The 21,944-nt window shown below is 39.7% G+C and overlaps 1 long non-coding RNA gene across 1 annotated transcript; it reads right to left on the reverse strand.

Moving 5' to 3' along the window:
• Positions 1–1,788: 1,788 nt before the first annotated feature.
• LOC114256309 (uncharacterized) lies at positions 1,789–14,485 on the reverse strand. Its single transcript, XR_014344248.1, has 5 exons — positions 14,200–14,485; positions 3,305–3,446; positions 3,084–3,115; positions 2,720–2,794; positions 1,789–1,878 (listed from the first exon to the last, which is right to left on the reverse strand). It is a non-coding gene; the product is annotated as an uncharacterized LOC114256309 (long non-coding RNA).
• Positions 14,486–21,944: the final 7,459 nt, after the last annotated feature.

Consider the following 21,944-nt stretch of genomic DNA (forward strand, 5'->3'; position numbering starts at 1 on the left):
TTTGTATGTCGTATATAATATTTTACGGCATTTTATTGCATGTCATAAATCATCACACTTTTCACGACATAATTTTGTATGCCGTAGAATATCATTTTTAATATATTTATGACATACTTTGTATGCCATACATAATCTTTTACTTTATTTCCTTGCATGTCATAAATCATTACACTTTTCATGATATAATTTTGCATGACGTAGAAAGTTATTTTTAATATATATATACACACGCACAAGAACATAACCTTGCCTAGCCGTATGCACATCCAAACAAAGACAATAGCTTATAAAATGCGACAACTTGTGAACAAGTAGCTTATAAACTTAAAGCCCTAAATCTCTCATTAGCCTTTTTTGGTAACACTGTTAGAAATATTTCAATTAAATTTGGCTCTTAACCAAGTTAGCTAGACTCGTGCAATGAAATATGTTAGCATTTTCACTTCCATCATCTAATCTAACCTACATACAAATACATCTCTAAAATACTGAGCTTCCCCTGCAAGATAAATGTGTCAGTATACTTAACTAAGCAAGAACTTGTAAATTTTAACAAAAGAAAAATCAAACCAAATTTACTGCTGAATTTTCCACTAAGATTAAAATTTCAGTATTGGCAAATCCCCTTTATTTTATATCTCAGCATCACTGTCAACAAACATACACCAGTTTTGTCATGAAACTAGAATTATGTACATCTATGAAGATCCAACATAAATCTGAAAAAATAAAAAATAAATAAAAAATAAAAAAAAAAAGAAGAGAAAAGAGTAAGCTAGTGTCCCAAGTATGTCCCTTACCTTTTGGAAGCCTGCAGAGATGGCACCATCATTCTCTGAAGCAGTGAGTTCCTGCTCAACCTTTTCAAGACCTTTACTCACAGCTTGCATTTCTTTAGCTAAAGACTTCAATTGGATCTGGCCATTTGATATGTAGATAGAACAAGCAATAAATTGTACAAATCAACTAGAGACACCTCATTCACATACTACATTAAGAAAAATGCAAACCTTAGGCTGCTTCCAAATGAACAAGATCCTTATCAAAATCTAGCAACTCTGGCATCGTCTCGGCAATGAGCTAATGAAGATAGGAAAGCAATTGACATACTTGGCATCTTCTTGGAAATGAGCAAGTTTCAGCGGTGTTATTTATCTTTGCTACCCCAGTAGAGGATTTTATTCAATGTTTCAGCTTCAAAGATCAACAAAAAAACAATATAAGGTATTTAAATAGATTTAGTTTCCAAATCGACAGCTTAGATATACTGATGTTACTTTTATTTTGCCATTGCTATGTCTATGTAAATATATAGAAAAGATGAGCTGCTAAGATTTCTAGTGGAGGTGAAGTCTGATGATGATCTAGCAGCAGCTACTGCTGATGGAAGGCCAGTCTACTGCAGAGATTTCCCATATTCTGAAACCAACACAGCATATGACATAAACATTCTTAAAACTTTGACCCTTAATTTTCTGCAAGATAGTTTAATGAAGTTTTATATTAGTATTATTTGATGACTCATTGATTTTTTGATTGCTTGGTTATGAATTATGATTAGAGGATGAAACTGATTCATGATTTGAATTGAATGTTTATGTAGAATGGAACCTCAGAAGAGGTGAAGAATATAGTTTTTGTCCTTAATGCTGGTGAAGTGCCTTCTCAGGATGTTGCGGGTAAGTAAATGTAGAATGAAACTTACAGCTAAATTGGTGTGTTTAGTAACAGGTGAAAACATATAAATTAGAGTAGAAACACACCAATTTAGCTGTGAGTTTCATTCTACATTTACTTACCTGCAACATCCTGAGAAGGCACTTCACCAGCATTAAGGACAAAAACTATATTCTTCACCTCTTCTGAGGTTCCATTCTACATAAACATTCAATTCAAATCATGAATCAGTTTCATCCTCTAATCATAATTCATAACCAAGCAATCAAAAAATCAATGAGTCATCAAATAATACTAATTATCTCCGTCTTCTTTTTTTTTTTTTGATAAGTAACTGCCAGTCAATACATTGTACCACATATTAAATAATTAAACAAAATATAACAAAATTTCCAATCAACAGAATAAGCAGCAATGCTTTTTGTCAATGTTTTCAACAGTAATAATCGAAACCCCTTTTCAATTTCAATTTATTTACACCACCAAAACAATCAAGATCTAATTCCTTGGTAAACTACAATACAAAACATTTTAAACATCAGATTTTATTCAATTAAGACTAATAGATCATCTATAATCCAAAAAAAATAAGGCGAAATCTCACCTAATTTAAACATCATCTATTAAATAATTAAGACTAATACATCATCTATCATCAGATTAAACATCAGATTTTAATGGACAAATCTCCAGATTATGAAAAAAACATATACCCAATCAATTTGTTTCACACCAAATCTCACGTAATTTATAACCCCAAAAATAAGAGAGTTCTTTTACTCTTCTTCATTTCTAATCATTTCTTACCAAATCACCCAATCCAAACAGACAGTTAGAAAAAAAAAAACAATCAATCATATATATATTCATAAATTTTGACGAAGAAATCATACTACAAGTGAGATGGTGAGTGTGTATGTACGTCTAATCTGATTCTATACACACAAGTGAGATAGTGAGTGTGCATCATGTGCTATTTCATCCATAACCAACGGAAAGAACTCAAGAATGTATCCAAATGTAAACTACTTTATCTCACCTTCAGGCTTATACGCAATGAATTTATAGACGTTTCAATTAAGCATTTTTCAGCCTCATTTTGATATATTAAAACCTGAGAGAGGAAGTGCCAAAATCGGGATTAGGTCCATGGACAGCAATCAAATCGTTGAAAATCATATTGAATTAAATATAATGAAGAACCACAAAGTATAGATAGGTTTCAGCTATATAAACTTCGAATTGCAAAAGGTACAGAAATATAGGAAGTTAAGAGTTGGGGTTGGAGTGCATTACAATCAATTTATAAAAAAAACTACGATTGGCAATCCATAACATGTTACATAACCAAATCAATAGAAATTTTCATTGAAGAGCTATAAACACAACACAATTCAAAATACCTCACAAGGTCCTGTCTCTCTATGAATCCTTGCTGCTTGAGATCAAAGAGTTGAAATGAAACTGCAAGGGAGAAAAATTTAGGTTAATTGAATAGAAATCAAATCAAAATCAAAAACCTAGAAATCGAAATCAAAACTCTAGAAATCAAATCAAAATCAAAGAGAGATGAGAGAGGAGAAATTGAATTAATCGAATAAGGCATGCAATCCAAGGCTCTCACCGGATTAATCCAAGGATCTCACCGAATCAATCGATTGGTGCTCATGTAACTAACATCATCGGAGGGGCAGTGGCTGGTGGTGGTAGTCTACAAATAACTCGGACTTTAAAATGTCACTATGCAACTAGGCAACACCATTCACCTGCAGACAAATGGCCAACGAGATAAGTCACTTTTTCATTCCCAAATGAAATTGATCAACAGATTATAAGAGGTACTAAAGGATTAGTGGATCAAGGGTGTAACGCCCTCAAAATTAACCCATTATATATATCATTGACATTCATTATTTAAAGAAGACAATCTATTAATTCTTTCATCAGAGTATTACAAAATAAAGCATTACATGTATCATCGAATAAAATGCCCTACAGGCTTACATCTTTCCAAGCCAACACTTGGATACAAAAATATGAGTTCTAACTCAATACAAGAAAAGCCCTAGGCTTGAATGTTTACATGTACTAATAATTTAAGACAGTTAACTAAAAGTAGTCTTCTTCAATCCAGAAGCCAAACCCTCCCAAGCTAATTCCTTGGAGGTAGTTTATCACCTGAACCTGAAAATGATGTTCCCATATAGGGTGAGCCACAGCCCAGTAGAAATATACTAAACCACATATAAGCAATGAATAAAGCAATAGCATTCAACAGATGGTTAACCAAAATAATCAATTACTTCATTTTACAGACTCTTGACATTGTTGCCAAAGATACGTTTTACTTTCCAGTTTTATCAACATGGCTCAGAACCTGGCCAAACTTATAACAGTGAAATCACATATATCATATTCACATCCTTCCAATATTAACAACAAATGAGACTCAAGCTCAAATCAAACACTTCATACTTCCAGATTGATACACATTTTAGTGCTGTATCAATAAAACACTTCTATATAAATAAGCACACATAAAAGTGATGCTAATGGAGTCCATCCCCTATCTCCTCCCAAACAAAATCCGGTTTAGAGGTCCATCCCCTATCTTCCCCTAAACCGTGGAGTACATCCCCTATCTCCTCCCACACACAAACAATGTATGCAAATGCAATGCTCAATCAATACACGTATTTTCTGTATCAATGCCACAGTCAAAATTAATGACTTAACCAATGTGATTAGTTCCAGTTATTCCTAATCCACATGCAATGTCTACAACAATCATGACTATCCTCCACCGATAGCCCAAAACAGTTATTTCTAAACTGAAAATAACTATGTCCACAATTCAATAGACAAATGATTCAAATTATCCAATTATGCCATTTAATCAATGAATTCCCCAATTCCATGAATTTAACCATCTTTTCCCAATTCCATGAATTACTTATACAAATCAATTCAATAATTCAACTAAGGTTTTTCCCAAAATTTACCAAAGTATTCCCAACATATTAAAATACCAAAACTTAGAACATAACCTATAAAATGGAGTAGGAAATCCCTACCTCAGAGAAAACAACCCAAATGGTGAAGACAGAGATGAGTGCCCAAAGACCAAAATGCTCCAAATTGCCAAATGTTCAGATTAAATGAAAGCTCTTGACTCCCTCTATCTTTTTAATAAAGCAACTAGGGTTGTAACACTCTCTAAACAGATCAAACCTAAGAGAGAAGGTGAGTAGGGAGAGAGAAAGGTCGAACCTGGGGTTTGGAATCAAAAGAATATGAAAAAGACTGATCAAATCCCGCTGCTGTGTATTTAAACTGGACAGGCTCGCTCGAGCGAAGACTTGGTCGCTCGAGCGACCAGACATAGAGAAACTACGCTCGAGCCAAGGAAGCCTTGCTCGAGCCAACAACTCAAATGCTCGCTCGAGCGAAAGAAAGCTCGGTCGAGCAAAGAACTCAAACCCTCAGGTCTGAACCCAGACACACGCTCGAGCGAAGGAACTATAGCTCGAGCGAAGGATGAACTAACTCGCTCGAGCGAAGAAAAGCTCGCTCGAGCCAAGAATGCACAGCTACAGGTCCAAATCAAACACTACCTCTCGCTCGAGCGAACAACTCCTCGCTCGAGCGAAGAACCAAAAACCTGGACAGCAACACTTGGTTTCTAGACCCAACCAACCTGAACAAACCTGCCTAACACATCCTATAATTCCAAAAGAGAAAATAAGGAACAACAACAACAACCATTATACAATGACAGAATCTACGGAACCTAAGTCCGGATACAATAATCAAATGGGAAAAGACCGGGGTCGCTATAACCTCCCCCCCTTCAAAGAATTTCGTCCCCGAAATTAGGCATAAATTTGAAAACAGGTTTTTTTTTTTTTTTTTTTTTTTTTTTTTTTTTTTTTTTCTCAATACCCAAAGATAGTATATAACAATAATAAACAACTTGACCCAATACTGGTCACTTTATCTCTTTATCAAGAGGCATCCCACAAAATATATAAAACAACATATATTTCAACCTGCACCACTATTATGCATTATTCCTTTCAATGTTAACGATTTCCATATCATATTCAACTGCATGATATATATACCACATCCAACAATGTAATCAACATATACAATGTTACACTAATCTTTCTACAATGAAACAAGTTTCAAGATACACCCATTTACCAAAACATACTCAATGTTTTACAACTTAAGACATATATAAAGCTCTTAAGTTCAACAATATAACAGAATCTAATTATAAGATTACATCAACAAACATGTCCGGATATTTCTCGCGGACTTCCAATTCACGTTCCCAAGTGGCTTCCTCCATTCCATGGTGTTTCCACAAAACTTTGACCAAAGGGATGGTCTTGCCTCGCAAAACTTGATCCCACCTATCCAAGACTCGAATCGGTCTCTCCTCATATGAAACATCCTCATCAACTACTAAATCGGTCCAATCCAACACATGTGATGGATCCGGCTCATACTTCCGAAGCATACTCACATGAAACACGTCATGTACTCCGGACAACTGCGGCGGCAAAGCTAAACGATAAGCAGCCTCGCCAATCCTCTCAAGGATCTCAAACGGACCAATGAATCGAGGGGACAACTTTCCACTCTTCCCAAACCTCATCAAACCCCGTCTAGGTGATATCTTCAGAAAGACATGATCACCCACCTCAAACACCAAAGGTCTCCTCCTACGGTCGGCATACGATTTCTGACGACTCTGTGCTGTAACAAGCCTCTTACGGATAAGCTCAACTTTCTCCGTCGTTTCCCTCACCAACTCTGGACCCAACAGAGGTGCATCACCCACCTCGGCCCAACACACAGGAGATCTACACGGTCGGCCATACAAGGCCTCAAATGGTGCCATACCGATACTAGACTGAAAACTGTTGTTGTAGGCAAACTCCACCAACGGTAAGTGCCTCTCCCACGACCCACTAAAGTCTAGAACACAACCCCGAAGCATATCCTCAAGTATCTGAATAGTACGCTCGGACTGTCCGTCAGTCTGAGGATGATAAGCCGTGCTAAAGGTCAACTTAGTGCCTAAGGCACTCTGCAAACTCTGCCACAACCTGGCAGTAAAACGAGGATCTCTATCTGAGACGATCGTCACTGGGACCCCGTGCAATCTCACTATGTCCCGAATATACAAGTCGGCAAGATGATCTACCGAATCTCTCACACGCATAGAAATAAAGTGCGCCGACTTAGTCAACCGATCTACAACCACCCAAATAGCATCACTACCCCGCTGAGTCCTCGGAAGACCCACAACGAAGTCCATAGTGACGTGTTCCCACTTCCACTCGGCAATAGGCAAGGGTTGCAATAAACCCGCTGGCCTCTGATGTTCAGCCTTCACTTGCTGACTAGTAAGGCACTTAGATACGAAAGTTGCCACATCTCTCTTCATACCCCGCCACCAGAACTGACGACCCAAATCCCGATACATCTTAGTGCCTCCCGGATGCACCGCAAGGTGTGAATGATGAAACTCTCGGAGTACCTCCTCTCGGCAAGACTCCGGCACAAACAGACGGTCACGGTATCTCACACTCAGGTCGGAAAATACCATCAAACCCTTCTCAACCTTCCCACCGGAAATCTTCTCACGGAGAGATTCTACCTCAAAGTCACCTCTCTGAGCCTCTAACACTCGAGTCACAAGTGAAGGCTGTGCAATAACAGAAAACAAGGCCGCAGCCTCAACGGATTCGCCCAGAAGTAAATCAAACTCCCCAAGTGCACCCAACATCTCCCATTCTCGGATGGCAATACTAGCTATGTCACCAACAGGTTTCCTGCTAAGGGCATCGGCCACCACATTGGCCTTTCCCGGATGATAATGCAACTCAAAGTCATAATCCTCTATGAATTCCATCCACCTTCTCTGCCTCAAGTTCAAGTCTTTCTGTGTAAACAAATACTTCAGACTCTTATGATCCGAGAACACCTCGAACCTCTCACCATAAAGATAATGCCTCCAAATCTTCAAGGCAAAAATCACAGCTGCTAACTCTAAATCATGTGTAGGGTAATTTTGCTCGTGAATTTTCAACTGACGAGAACCATAGGCAACTACTTTCCCTTCTTGCATTAGCACACAACCCAGACCCTCTCGTGAGGCGTCACAATAGACTGCATAACCCAACCCTCTCTCGGGTATAATCAATACTGGAGCGGTAGTCAGTCTAACTTTTAACTCCTGAAACGACTTTTCACAAGTCTCACTCCATACAAATTTGACTCCCTTCCGAGTCAGTCTAGTCAACGGTGATGCTAACCTGGAGAAATCTTTCACAAACCGACGGTAATACCCAGCTAATCCCAGAAAACTGCGGATCTCAAATACACTCTTAGGCTGTGCCCAATCCTGCACTGCCTCTACCTTGGATGTATCAACAGACACTCCTTCACCGGATACCACATGGCCTAAGAATTTGACTTCCCTCAGCCAGAACTCACACTTCCCAAACTTGGCATACAGCCTATGGGCTCTAAGTAACTCAAGCACCACCCTCAAGTGTGCCTCGTGCTCCTCCTCAGAAGGCGAATAGATAAGGATGTCGTCCACAAAAACGACTACAAACCGATCCAAGAATTCCCGGAAGATCCGGTTCATCAAGTCCATAAAGACTGCCGGTGCATTGGTGAGTCCGAATGGCATCACCAGAAACTCATAATGGCCATACCGCGTACGGAATGCCGTCTTCGAAATATCCTCTTCCCTGACCCTCAACTGGTGGTAACCCGATCTCAAGTCTATCTTAGAGAAACAACGGGAACCCTTCAACTGGTCAAACAGGTCATCTATACGGGGCATAGGGTACTTATTCTTAACCGTAGCCCGATTCAATTTTCGATAATCTATACAAAGTCTCAAAGCACCATCTTTCTTTTTAACAAAGAGGGCCGGTGCTCCCCACGGCGAAACACTAGGACGAATAAAACCCTTGTCTAATAACTCCTGGAGCTGGATCTTCAACTCAACTAACTCGGCTGGGGCAAAACGATAATGTGCCATGGAAATCGGCGCCGTATCAGGCACTAGGTCAATAGAGAACTCAATCTCCCGATGCGGTGGCAAACCAACAAGATACTCGGGAAAGACATCCGAGTACTCACAAACCACCCTTGGCAATACAATCTGAGTCTCATTATCCTCACTAATCGACAGGTTAGCAAGTAGACCACTAAGCTCACTCCGTCCTCGTGGAACATACCCCGGTGGCAACACATCACCAACCCGGTCCCCCAGAAAATGAAAATACTCTCCGCTCACAGTACAATAAGTGACCCTCTGGCGGTAGCAATCAATAACTGCCCGGTATGACGATAACCAGTCCATACCCAAAATAACATCGAAACCCCTCATAGGCATAACTACAAAGGAAAATGGGATTCTATGATAATCAACCTCTATATCACAACCCCTAACACCTTGTTTCAAAAACAATTCACCCCCAAGAGGTGACACTACACATATAGGAGATGCTAACTGCGCTAACTCCAATTCCAAAACAGATGCAAATGCAACAGACACAAAGGAATGAGATGCACCCGTATCAATCAAAACATTAGCAACCGAGTTGCAAAACAAGAAGGTACCTCTCACAACTGATGGAGTCGGTACTAGATCCTGCGCGGTAACAGCGTACACGCGCCCAGACGACCTCTGATCAACCTGCTCTCCCCTAGGAGCATAAGATTGCTGCACTGTCTGGGATGATGAAGCCCCCTGATTAGCCCTCGAGGCCTGACCCGACTGAGCTGGCTGCTGACCCTGAATCGGCCTCAAACCAGATGCACCAGGTGTGCCACCCAACTGTGGGCAATACCTCTTCATGTGCCCTGGCTGACCACACTGATAACACGAGAGTGGCTGACCTCTACCCTGACTCTGGCTCTGAGATTGAGCCGAAGATGATGCTGCTCTCTGAACTCCTCCCCTCTGAGGACAAACTGGAGACTTGTGGCCCAGCTGGCCACACTTGAAACAGGTAATGTCTCCCTGACTGCCTTTCCCCGAACTAGCACTCGGTACAGGAAAAGTCGATCTAGCAAAGCTACCCTGAGACTGTTGGGGATTAAAACCCTTCTGTCTCCTACCATCACTCTGACTATCCTGACTCCTCTTGGAGCCCTTCTGCCCTTCCTCCTCCTCCTGCATCATGATTTCCATGTGGGCTGCAGCATCAACCATACGCCCATACTCCCGAATCATAGTTCCCCCAACTCTCAGCTTGAGGCCACGCCTCAACTTCTTCTCAAACTCAATACAACGACGTTCCTCAGACGCCACCAACTCAGGTGCAAACCTGGACAAACTAGTAAATGCAGCCTCAAATTCGGCCACTGAAGAACTCGCCTGCTTAAGCTGACAAAACTGGTCTCGCAGCTTCTCCCTGACTGCCGGAGATAAAAACTTCTCCTGGAATGCATTCACAAAAGCCTCCCACGTACCTCCTATACGCCCCTTAGTAAACTTCCACCACTGACCCGCATCCCCCTTCAACTGGAAAGATGCCAAGGTCACTTTCAACCCCTCGTCTTCGATGCCAAGCATCTCAAACGTCTCCGTTGTCTGTTCGAGCCATTCATCTGCCTTAAGTGGCTCTTTAGGATCGCCCACAAATTCATCCGGATTAGACCGGAAGAACTCCCTCTTCAGAAAGGAAGGTCCTGCATCAGCAATAAGATCCTGAGCTTGATTCTCAGCTCTGAGAATGCCTACTGACTCCCTGAATGCCCCTGCTATCTCTCGGGCTAGAGCGCCCATAGCCTGCTGGCCTACTGGCTCGGCCACATTGGCCTGGCCAATTCCCTCTTGAACTGCCGGAATCTCCTCTGGCACAGGCACCTCCTGCCTACCCGGCCTACCACGCTTACCGCGTCCTCGTCCTCGTCCTGACATCCTAATAAAGGAAACAAAGACATTAGCACATTAATAAATGTGCCGAAGCTAAACACTCGCGTCCTAATTCAATGGAAAACAATAATTCATTCCACGTAAGCACATAATCACATAAGCACCTACGAATTTCATTCCCGGATAATGATAGTCCCAATGCGTTACTATAGTTCCGGTTGGAAGCAGCAGTGATCAAGTGCCTTTCCAACAAGACTACAAGAAACTCAAGGGTCCAATCAACATCCTAGAAACTACATTCCATACCCACATAATCACATAAACATGTTATCACATAAGCATATAACATTACACTAAGTTTCTATCAAACGAGACGAACCCAATGTGATACTAATCACTTCCCACGTACCCAAAGTATTCAAACCCGGTACGCTCTGATACCAAGTTGTAACGCCCTCAAAATTAACCCATTATATATATCATTGACATTCATTATTTAAAGAAGACAATCTATTAATTCTTTCATCAGAGTATTACAAAATAAAGCATTACATGTATCATCGAATAAAATGCCCTACAGGCTTACATCTTTCCAAGCCAACACTTGGATACAAAAATATGAGTTCTAACTCAATACAAGAAAAGCCCTAGGCTTGAATGTTTACATGTACTAATAATTTAAGACAGTTAACTAAAAGTAGTCTTCTTCAATCCAGAAGCCAAACCCTCCCAAGCTAATTCCTTGGAGGTAGCTTATCACCTGAACCTGAAAATGATGTTCCCATATAGGGTGAGCCACAGCCCAGTAGAAATATACTAAACCACATATAAGCAATGAATAAAGCAATAGCATTCAACAGATGGTTAACCAAAATAATCAATTACTTCATTTTACAGACTCTTGACATTATTGCCAAAGATACATTTTACTTTCCAGTTTTATCAACATGGCTCAGAACCTGGCCAAACTTATAACAGTGAAATCACATATATCATATTCACATCCTTCCAATATTAACAACAAATGAGACTCAAGCTCAAATCAAACACTTCATACTTCCAGATTGATACACATTTTAGTGCTGTATCAATAAAACACTTCTATATAAATAAGCACACATAAAAGTGATGCTAATGGAGTCCATCCCCTATCTCCTCCCAAACAAAATCCGGTTTAGAGGTCCATCCCCTATCTTCCCCTAAACCGTGGAGTACATCCCCTATCTCCTCCCACACACAAACAATGTATGCAAATGCAATGCTCAATCAATACACGTATTTTCTGTATCAATGCCACAGTCAAAATTAATGACTTAACCAATGTGATTAGTTCCAGTTATTCCTAATCCACATGCAATGTCTACAACAATCATGACTATCCTCCACCGATAGCCCAAAACAGTTATTTCTAAACTGAAAATAACTATGTCCACAATTCAATAGACAAATGATTCAAATTATCCAATTATGCCATTTAATCAATGAATTCCCCAATTCCATGAATTTAACCATCTTTTCCCAATTCCATGAATTACTTATACAAATCAATTCAATAATTCAACTAAGGTTTTTCCCAAAATTTACCAAAGTATTCCCAACATATTAAAATACCAAAACTTAGAACATAACCTATAAAATGGAGTAGGAAATCCCTACCTCAGAGAAAACAACCCAAATGGTGAAGACAGAGATGAGTGCCCAAAGACCAAAATGCTCCAAATTGCCAAATGTTCAGATTAAATGAAAGCTCTTGACTCCCTCTATCTTTTTAATAAAGCAACTAGGGTTGTAACACTCTTTAAACAGATCAAACCTAAGAGAGAAGGTGAGTAGGGAGAGAGAAAGGTCGAACCTGGGGTTTGGAATCAAAAGAATATGAAAAAGACTGATCAAATCCCGCTGCTGTGTATTTAAAATGGACAGGCTCGCTCGAGCGAAGACTTGGTCGCTCGAGCGACCAGACACAGAGAAACTACGCTCGAGCCAAGGAAGCCTTGCTCGAGCCAACAACTCAAATGCTCGCTCGAGCGAAAGAAAGCTCGGTCGAGCGAAGAACTCAAACCCTCAGGTCTGAACCCAGACACACGCTCGAGCGAAGGAACTATAGCTCGAGCGAAGGATGAACTAACTCGCTCGAGCGAAGAAAAGCTCGCTCGAGCCAATAATGCACAGCTACAGGTCCAAATCAAACACTACCTCTCGCTCGAGCGAACAACTCCTCGCTCGAGCGAAGAACCAAAAACCTGGACAGCAACACTTGGTTTCTAAACCCAACCAACCTGAACAAACCTGCCTAACACATCCTATAATTCCAAAAGAGAAAATAAGGAACAACAACAACAACCATTATACAATGACAGAATCTACGGAACCTAAGTCCGGATAGAATAATCAAATGGGAAAAGACCGGGGTCGCTATAAAGGGCTTAACAAATGAGCTTGACTACGGCATACGACTAAATAAAGGTGAGGAAGCAAATGTTATACATTCTTGAGCTCATTTACTAATACTTTCAGTTTTTTACATAACTGGTGGTTAATATGTTAATAGTCTCTCCCCTTTTTATCTTGTATCAGATCTGTCAACTGGCTGAATCAAACCCGAATGCTATTTTTTTCAAGTTAACTATGAATAGTAAGGAAGTTAACTATGAGGCAAGGGCTGCTAGATTCAAGTTATGTCTGGATTCAGTAAACTTCCTGGATGTGGACTTTGGAAAAATGAAACTATCTTTTTAGCTATGAAAATTTCACAACTTGAGAATTATTATCTTTGTTTCAGTGAGGTTGAAAATTGGATGTGTATATGTATGTGTATGTGTATCTGTTTAATATACTTTTCAAAACCCAGCTCAAGTTAGAACCCAAATTTTTCATTTTTTTTCTCAAACAAATATATGGCGTGGTATTTCTCAAATTAAAACACATAAATAATAAGTCTCATATAAGTAGCTCCTACAATGCAACAATTTCACAAATATGCTGATACAATCAAAACTAACACATCTATTAACCAAAACAAAAAAAGAAAGCGGAAAAAGCATAGAGACATCAGAAAGTGAAACTCTAATGAATTTCTCATTTGAGCATAAAATCAAACACGTGGTGGGAAAAAATTTTCACCAAGAGGAAGAAAACAAGGAGGAACATACAAGAGAACAAGAAAGATGAAAACATACTTGGTGTTTCAGAAGGTAGAACATATACACACACACATATATATATATATATATGTCTATATATATTGAGATTGCAAGAATGCACCTCAATCTTCTACAAATATCACATACCGCCATCACCTTTACACCATCAAATTCTTGCAACTCCCAAGTCAACGAACACATCTATCTGAAAAACTTTCACTGCTAAGTTGCAATTTTTTGTCTTCTTCACAAACGGTGGAACTATATAGCTCATTTACAACAACGGTGGAACTATAGCTTTCTTTCAACTCCAAGGACAACTCAGGCAACAAACAGATAGGCCACACTCGTGATTCAAATTCAGATTTTTAACAAGAAGAAAAGTACAAAGCTAAAGATACAATCAAATTGAGAATCAATAATTAAATAATACAGCGAACAACGATGAAAGATACTCACAGTGGAGATGTCACGGATCAAAATCACGTATTTGAAACTCTCCTCCACCATTCAATGGATTGATTGATTGATTAATTGAAGGAATGATCGATTGAGAACACATAGAGAGGATGCAAGATCGAGAGCAATCGAGAGAAAGAGAGAGTTAAGAGATCATGAGAGAGAGAGAGAGAAAGAGAGAGAAACCCCGTATCGACACAGAAATTAAATTTTTGCTATGGGAATGTCTTCTTGTTGCCTTGAACCCTAATCAAACCAATCATTTATATCACTATTCCCCCCCCCTCTTTTTTTCCTTCCAATTTTTGGTAAACTGGTGCTTAATTCATGCTTGTTGAAATATATGAAAAAGATGTTTAGAGATTTATTGTTATATTTTATTTTTATGTTTGTATAAAAATCTTAAAATATTTTAACTTAGTGACATTTCTCAAAATGCTATAAAATATTATTTATGACACTTTTCGCCTAATGCCATAAAAAGTGACTTGCACCTACCTAGTTTAGTGACATTTTTTAAAAAATGTCATTGCTACTAAAGTTTAGTGGCATCTGTTAATAAATGTCACTAAACAAATTTTTTGTGTCATTCTTTTTAGAAAATGCCATAAAATTGATATGACATTTCTTTATTGAAATGCTACTAGTGCTTTATATGTTTGTGGTTCAGTGGCATTTTTCTAAATGTGTCACCAAATATTTTTTTCGTGGCATTTTCTAAAAATATGCCACTAATATAGTGTCACTAAAGTGTATTTTTGTCACAAAAGAATGAGATGCACCCGTATCAATTAATACACTAGCAACCGAGTTGCAAAACAGAAAGGTACCTCTCACTACTGATGGAGCAGGCACAACATCCTGCGCGATAACAGCATACACGCGCCTAGTAGGCCCCTGATCCAACTGCTCACCCCTCGAAGCATACGACTGCTGCACAGACTGGGACGATGAAGCCCCCTGATTGGCTCTCGAGGCCTGCACAGACTGAGCTGGCTGAAAACCCTGTGTTTGCCTAGAACTAGACGCGCCCGAAGTGGCACTCAACTGTGGGCAAAACCTCTTCAGGTGCCCAGGCTGACCACACTGATAACAAGACAAGGGCTGACCCCTGCCCTGACTCTCGTTCTGCGGTCTAGCTGAAGACTCTCTGACCTCCTCCCCTCTGTGGGAAAACTGAAGCCTTGTGGCCCAATTGACCACACTTATAACAGGTGAACTCTCCTTGATTACCTCTCCCCGAGCCTGCACTCGGCACTGGAAAGGTCGATCTAGCAACACCCCCCTGAGACTGCTGAGGGTTAGCACTCCTCTATCTCCTACCATCACCCTAACCATCTTGGCTCCTCTTGGAGCCTCTCTGCCCCTCCTCTTCCTGCATCATGATCTCCATATCGGCTGCAGCATCAACCAAGCGCCCATAATCTCGGATCATCGAACCTCCAACCCTCATCTTGAGGCTGCGCCTCAACCTCTTCTCGAACTCAATACAGCGGCGTTCGTCGGATGCCACAAGTTCAGGTGCGAACCTGGACAAGCTAGTGAAAGCAGCCTCATATTCGGCTACTGAAGAACTCAACTGCAAAAGCTGATAGAACTGGTCTCTCAGCTTCTCCCTGACTGCCGGAGATAAATACTTCTCCTTAAAAGCCTCCACAAAAGCCTTCCACGTGCCAGCAATACGGCCCTTCATGTATTTCCACCACTGACCCGTACCCCCTTTAAGCTGGAAGGATGCCAAGGTCACTTTCAACGTCCTCGATGCCAAGCATCTCGAACGTCTTACTCATTTGTTCTAACCACTCGTCAGCCTTCAGTGGCTCCTTCGGATCCCCAATAAACTCGTCCGAGTTAGACTGGAAGAACTCCCTTTTCAAGAAGGAAGGCCCTGCCTCAACAACCTGGGCCTGAACTGGAGCCTGAACTGGATTCTCAGCTTGAAAAATACCCACAGACTCCCTCAAAGCATCGGCTATCCCTTGGGCTAAAGCGCCCATAGCCTCCTGACCTGCTGGCTCGGCCACATTGGCCTGGCCAACCCCCTCCTGCTGTGCCAGAATATCATCCGGTAAAGGCATCTCCTGCCTACCACGTCTGCCACGTCTACCACGTCCTCGTCCTGACATCCTAATAAAAGTAACGAAGAACGTTAGCACATTCATAAATGTGTCGAAGCTATAATACTCACGTCCTAATGCATGGACAACTGTAATTCACTCCACGTAAGCACATAAACACATAAGCATTTACGAATTTCATTTCCGGATAATGATAGTCCCAAGGCGTTACTAGAGTTCCGGTTAGAAATAGCATTGATCAAGTGCTTTTCCAACAAGACTCACAGAAACCCAAGGATCCAATCAACATCCTAGAAATTAAATCCCATACCCAAGTAGTCACATAAACATGTTATCAAATAAACACATAATGTCATGCATAAGTCTCTAACAAGCGAGACAAACCCATTGTGATACTAATCACTTCCCCACGTACCCAAAGTATTCGAACTCGATATGCTCTGATACCAAGTTGTAACGCCCTCAAAATAATAACATTAAAACCAATCAACTTAGACATGCATTGGTATAAAAGATAAATATTCTTCTATTCATCAGAGTAGTTCCTTACAAAAGTATTACATGTTAACAACAAAAGCAAATGCCCTACGGGCTTACAGCTTTCCAAGTTAACAATTGGTTACAAAAAGAAGAGTGCTAACTCAATACATATTAAGCCCTTGGCTTGAATTTACATGTAATACATCAAAAGAAAGTAAACAAAACAATCTGTCTGCCTCTAGCTTCCCAAGCTATGTCCTTGGAGGTGGCATGCTACCTGTACCTGAAAATGATGTCCCATAAAGGGTGAGCCACAGCCCAGTAGAAATATACTAAACTAGCCATGAACAATGACTAAAAGATTAGCAGTTGATAGATGGTCAACACAGATACATCCACTTATATCACATTCGATTTCATGACATTAAGTCCATGTTACATTTCATTTCCCCTGTCCTTTCCAATTTTGATTTTTGAAAACAAGGCTCAACACCTAGCCAAATAACTTAATGAGGTTTAGACTCATCTTTAAAACACTTTCAAAATCCATGAGGGATACACATTTTAATGTTGTATCAATAACACATAAACCATTCCCACACTTTGCGAAAGATATATATTTCGGTACTGTATCAACATAACATAGAATCACTTCTATACTTTACAATTGATAATGATACACATTTTAGTGCTATATCAAATCAATTCAAACACTTCCATAAGCCTCAAACAATACACATTGTAGTGCTGTATTAATGAAACAAAACACTTCTAATTCGCAGCCTGATACACATTGTAGTGCTATATCACTGTCACACAAAATCCGGTTTAGAGGTCCATCCCCTATCTTCCCCTAAACCGCGGAGTACATCCTCCATCTCCTCCCACACAACACATGTATATAAACATAGGTCATATACAATCAATCAATACATAGAATTTATATATTATTCCACTTACTATATTCAATAGCATACTCAATCGATTAGTTTTAGTTTGCCTAATCATCATGCAGTGTCTACAACAATCAAGACTATCCTCCACCGATAGCCCAAAGCAGTTATTTCTATACTGAAAATAAATGCACCAAATGGATATATAATCAACATTTCAACTAGGTGAGCGATAAACGAATCTAACTACACCCTTTAATCCCATACACCTCCAATTCCAACATTCTCAACTTAATTCCTCTTTTCTTCAAATTAATTATACTAATTAATTCATCAATGTAATTAGAGCATTTCCCATAATTAACATCACAACCCTAATGTTCCATTTTTACCAATAGACCAATATTGATCTCATTTCTCTATGCCAAACATGCATATAAGTTTATATAAACAAAATCCTAACTTTTGTAAAATTACACAAAGGCCCAAACTTTCTCAAAATTACCCAACAACCCCCAACTCATCAAAATGCTAAAATTTAAAGACAAAACTCATGAGAAGGAGTAGGATATCCCTACCTCGAAGTTAGAGCTCAAACGGAGAAGGAGAAGAAAGTGAAAATGCTCCAAACACTACGATTCTCGGATCAACACGAAGCCCTTGACGATCAACACACTTTTTACAAAGGCCGGAGGATAGAGAGACACTCTAACTAGATCAAACCCTAGAGAGAATGGAGTTTCTAGAGAGAGGAGCTCTCAAAATAGCTTTTTAGAAAGTAAGAGAGCGAGAGAGAATGTAAAAAGTGATTTTAAAATGCCCAGCTGCTAACTGATATATGACATTCCCGCTCGAGCGGAGAACACAACGCTCGAGCGTCAAGAACAAAAAACTAGGTACGCTCGAGCGCAAGAAGGCCCGCTTGAGCGCCAAGACACATGAATAAAGTACATCCGCTGGAGCACGAAAACTAGTCCGCTCGAGCATAGATTTCCCCCTCCCAGAACTTACACCAAAAAGTACTACCCGCTCGAGCGCCAGAGTACCCGCTCGAGCGCTACCGCTCGAGCGTAAAGAAACCCGCTTGAGCGTAAAAATCACACCTGCAGAAATTTTGCAGGGACATGAAATACTGGGAGTGTGCAATCTCCGCTCGAGCGCAACAAGGCCCGCTTGAGCGGAATGACCAAAAACCTGGCAACAAGATTTTTAGACCAAGGTTTAACCCACCTGTTCGAAACAAACCCAACACATCCTATAACTCAAACAAATGGAATTAAAGGACGACAACACGATAGATACAACTACCAACTCCACGGAACCGAGTCCGGAATACAACAGAGCAGTAAAGGGACAACCGCGATCGCTCTATCCATCCAAAAATATAACTACTATTATACCCAAATATGTTCCACCAAAACATCTATCCAAAAATATATAATTCTTCAAAAAATGTAACAAGTACCACCTAGTCCTGTACAATTTAGCTTCATGCACAAGTTCATCCATCTGTACAAAATAAATAGAGAAATAATGTCACGTACTTTTTTTATGAAAAATTTGCACATCAAATGATTATAAAATTGGACAAGAAATGAAAAATGTCCAATTTCAGTACAGGTAACTGGAACAAATTATTGAACTCTCAATACTAGTTTGTAAATAAAACAACAGTAGTCATATGTAAATATCCAGCCAACATTACAATGCTATCAATATGTTCATTTCCAATTTTGTTTGTCGTCTACTTTTAATACCAACCACGTTGGTCTCATCCCCAGATTTTTTCATCTGTGGTCTTTAGTTAAATAAGGCTTCTTATTATTGTTCTTTACAAAAATGTTTATTTTTGTTACTATTTCAAGAACTATGTAGAAAAGGTAGTGTTTTCTTGTTGGCTCGAGCTATTTTGAACTTAGAAGTCACACCACTATTTAAAAAGTTGTTGTAAGTTGTGGAAGCCGTTTTAAGGGTGAAGTGTAAAATTCTATCAATTGTAAGTCCATGTGATTGACAAGATTTTCTGAAAACATTTTGTTGGAGTCTTATGGTAATTGAAAATATATGTAGCCTTTTGCTATATGGTAATTCCATGAATGCAGTTTATTCAATACCTCTCATAACTCCTATTTCTCCAACTGTTACATCTCTGTGAAGCCGAAGGTATAGCTTTCATATATGAGGTTGCCAAGAAATGTCTGTTACATTCGAGGTTTAGGCATGATATGCCATTTCTTGCTTCTAACTGTGCATATTTTCACATTTCAATGGACAATTTCTTGCATAACTTTCTAACCGTGGATCCTATCGACACGTTGTTTGCTCTCACAAGTTTATTTAATCTAGTCCTTCGAGGCCACGATGATCTCGGGGCTGTTTGGGGGTTGTTTCCAATTTTGTCCCCCAAACGGCTCGTTTTTGCCTCTTTTCCTCACATTTTTTTTTTGTCTAAATCTGTAATCATGCATCCTATTGACACGTAGCTTTGCTCTCACGAGTTTCTTTAATCTAGGCTGAGGTGACCATTATGATCTCAGGGATGTTTCGTTGTTATTTCCAATTTTTTAGCCCTAAAACAGTATTTTTTTTACCTTTTTCAATAACATTTTGTTGTCTACATATCTAATTGTGCATCCTATCGACATGCCGCTTGCTCTCATAAGTTTATTTAATGTACTCCTACGTGACTGTGATGATCTCGGGGCTGTTTAGGGGCTATTTCCAAATTTTTCCCCCAAACGGCCCCTTTTTGTGTCTTTTACTCACAATTTTTGTCTAGATCTCTTACCGTGCATCCTATTGACGCGCTGCTTGCTCTCACGAGTTTCTTTAATCTAGGCCAAGGTGACCATTATGATCTTGGTGGTGGTTCGAGTCTGTTTCCAATTTTTGCCCCCAAACGGCCCTTTTTCACCTTTTTTTATTACATTTTTGCCTTCTAAATATCTAATTGTGCGTCCTATCGACACGACACTTGCTCTCACAAGTTTATTTAATGTACTCCTACGTGAGCGTGATGATCTCGGGGCTGTTTGGGGGCTATTTCCAATTTTTTCTCCCAAACGCCCCATTTTTGCCTCTTCTCATCACAATTTATTATCTAAATCTCTAACCGTGCATCCTATTGATGTGCCGCTTGCTCTCACAAGTTTCTTTAATCTAGGCCGAGGTGACCATTATGATCTCGGGGGTGTTTCAAGTTTGCTTCCAATTTTTTCCCCCGAACGGCCCCTTGTTGCCTTTTTTTCATAACATTTTTGGCGTCTAAATATCTAACCATGCGTTCTATTGAATAGGGAAAAGGAAGAAGAATATGGTGGATGTGCAAGTTATTGGTGCTACAATGATGGTGCAATACTCTCAGTTCTTCCTGCTGGCTGCTATGTTATTCGGTGTCAAAGAAGCAATAGAACACAAGAATAAATTTACAAAACAGTAAGTTTAAGAAAACAGTAACCTATCTTACAGATTGCACGTTGTCAAGCTATTGGGTTATGGCATACAGGGATAATAAATTGTTTTCACATATGAATATATGCCTAACAAAAGCCTTGATCTTCCTATTTTGGTTTGTTTTTGTATTTTTCATCTATAGACTTTACCTACACGTTTGTTTTTGTTTTTGTATTTTGCATCTATAGATTTTTCATCTATATTCTCATTACACATTTGTTTGCCTTTACTTTGAACACAAATATAATGAAATCTGGTTTAACACACTTACCCATTACCACGACTAGCTACGGTGGGGAATTTGGTGGCCACCATTAATCAAAACTTGAGCCAACATGCTCTAAAGTTAAAAAATCTGCCTCTGCATCTCCTCACGTTGTCTTGCATTCTCTGCCTCTTTTATTTGTTGGTCCTCTTTCTTTTTTTGCTGCTCCTCATTTGTCTCTACTGCTCATCACGGACTATCTCCAACTTGAATGTAAGCTTTTTCAATTGCTCCTTACGTGCCTGTGATGCAGCATTCGACCCAGATTCATAGGAAGAGGGCTTTGGTCCAACCCCAAATCCTCTCAAGTATCCCTTCTTTCCAAGAACCGCTCTTTAGATATCCTCTTGCGTCATCGGCGTTCCAGAGGTGATAGACTCATCCCGCACCGTTTCCATATGCTCCTGTAATTGTAAAATATAAATATTGTTAATATAAAACAAACACAATAGTTTCTATGAGTGGCCAAATGATTAGAATACTTGCATGTAAATCACAGCATGTAGGATCAATCCACTCTTTTGTCTTCTTGTTCTGATGAGTGTCCTCATAAAAATCACAGATATCTGGTAATAA

This window comes from Camellia sinensis, chromosome 11 (genome assembly GCF_055761805.1).
Source record: "Camellia sinensis isolate YWXY chromosome 11, ASM5576180v1, whole genome shotgun sequence".
Classification (NCBI taxonomy): Eukaryota; Viridiplantae; Streptophyta; class Magnoliopsida; order Ericales; family Theaceae; genus Camellia; species Camellia sinensis.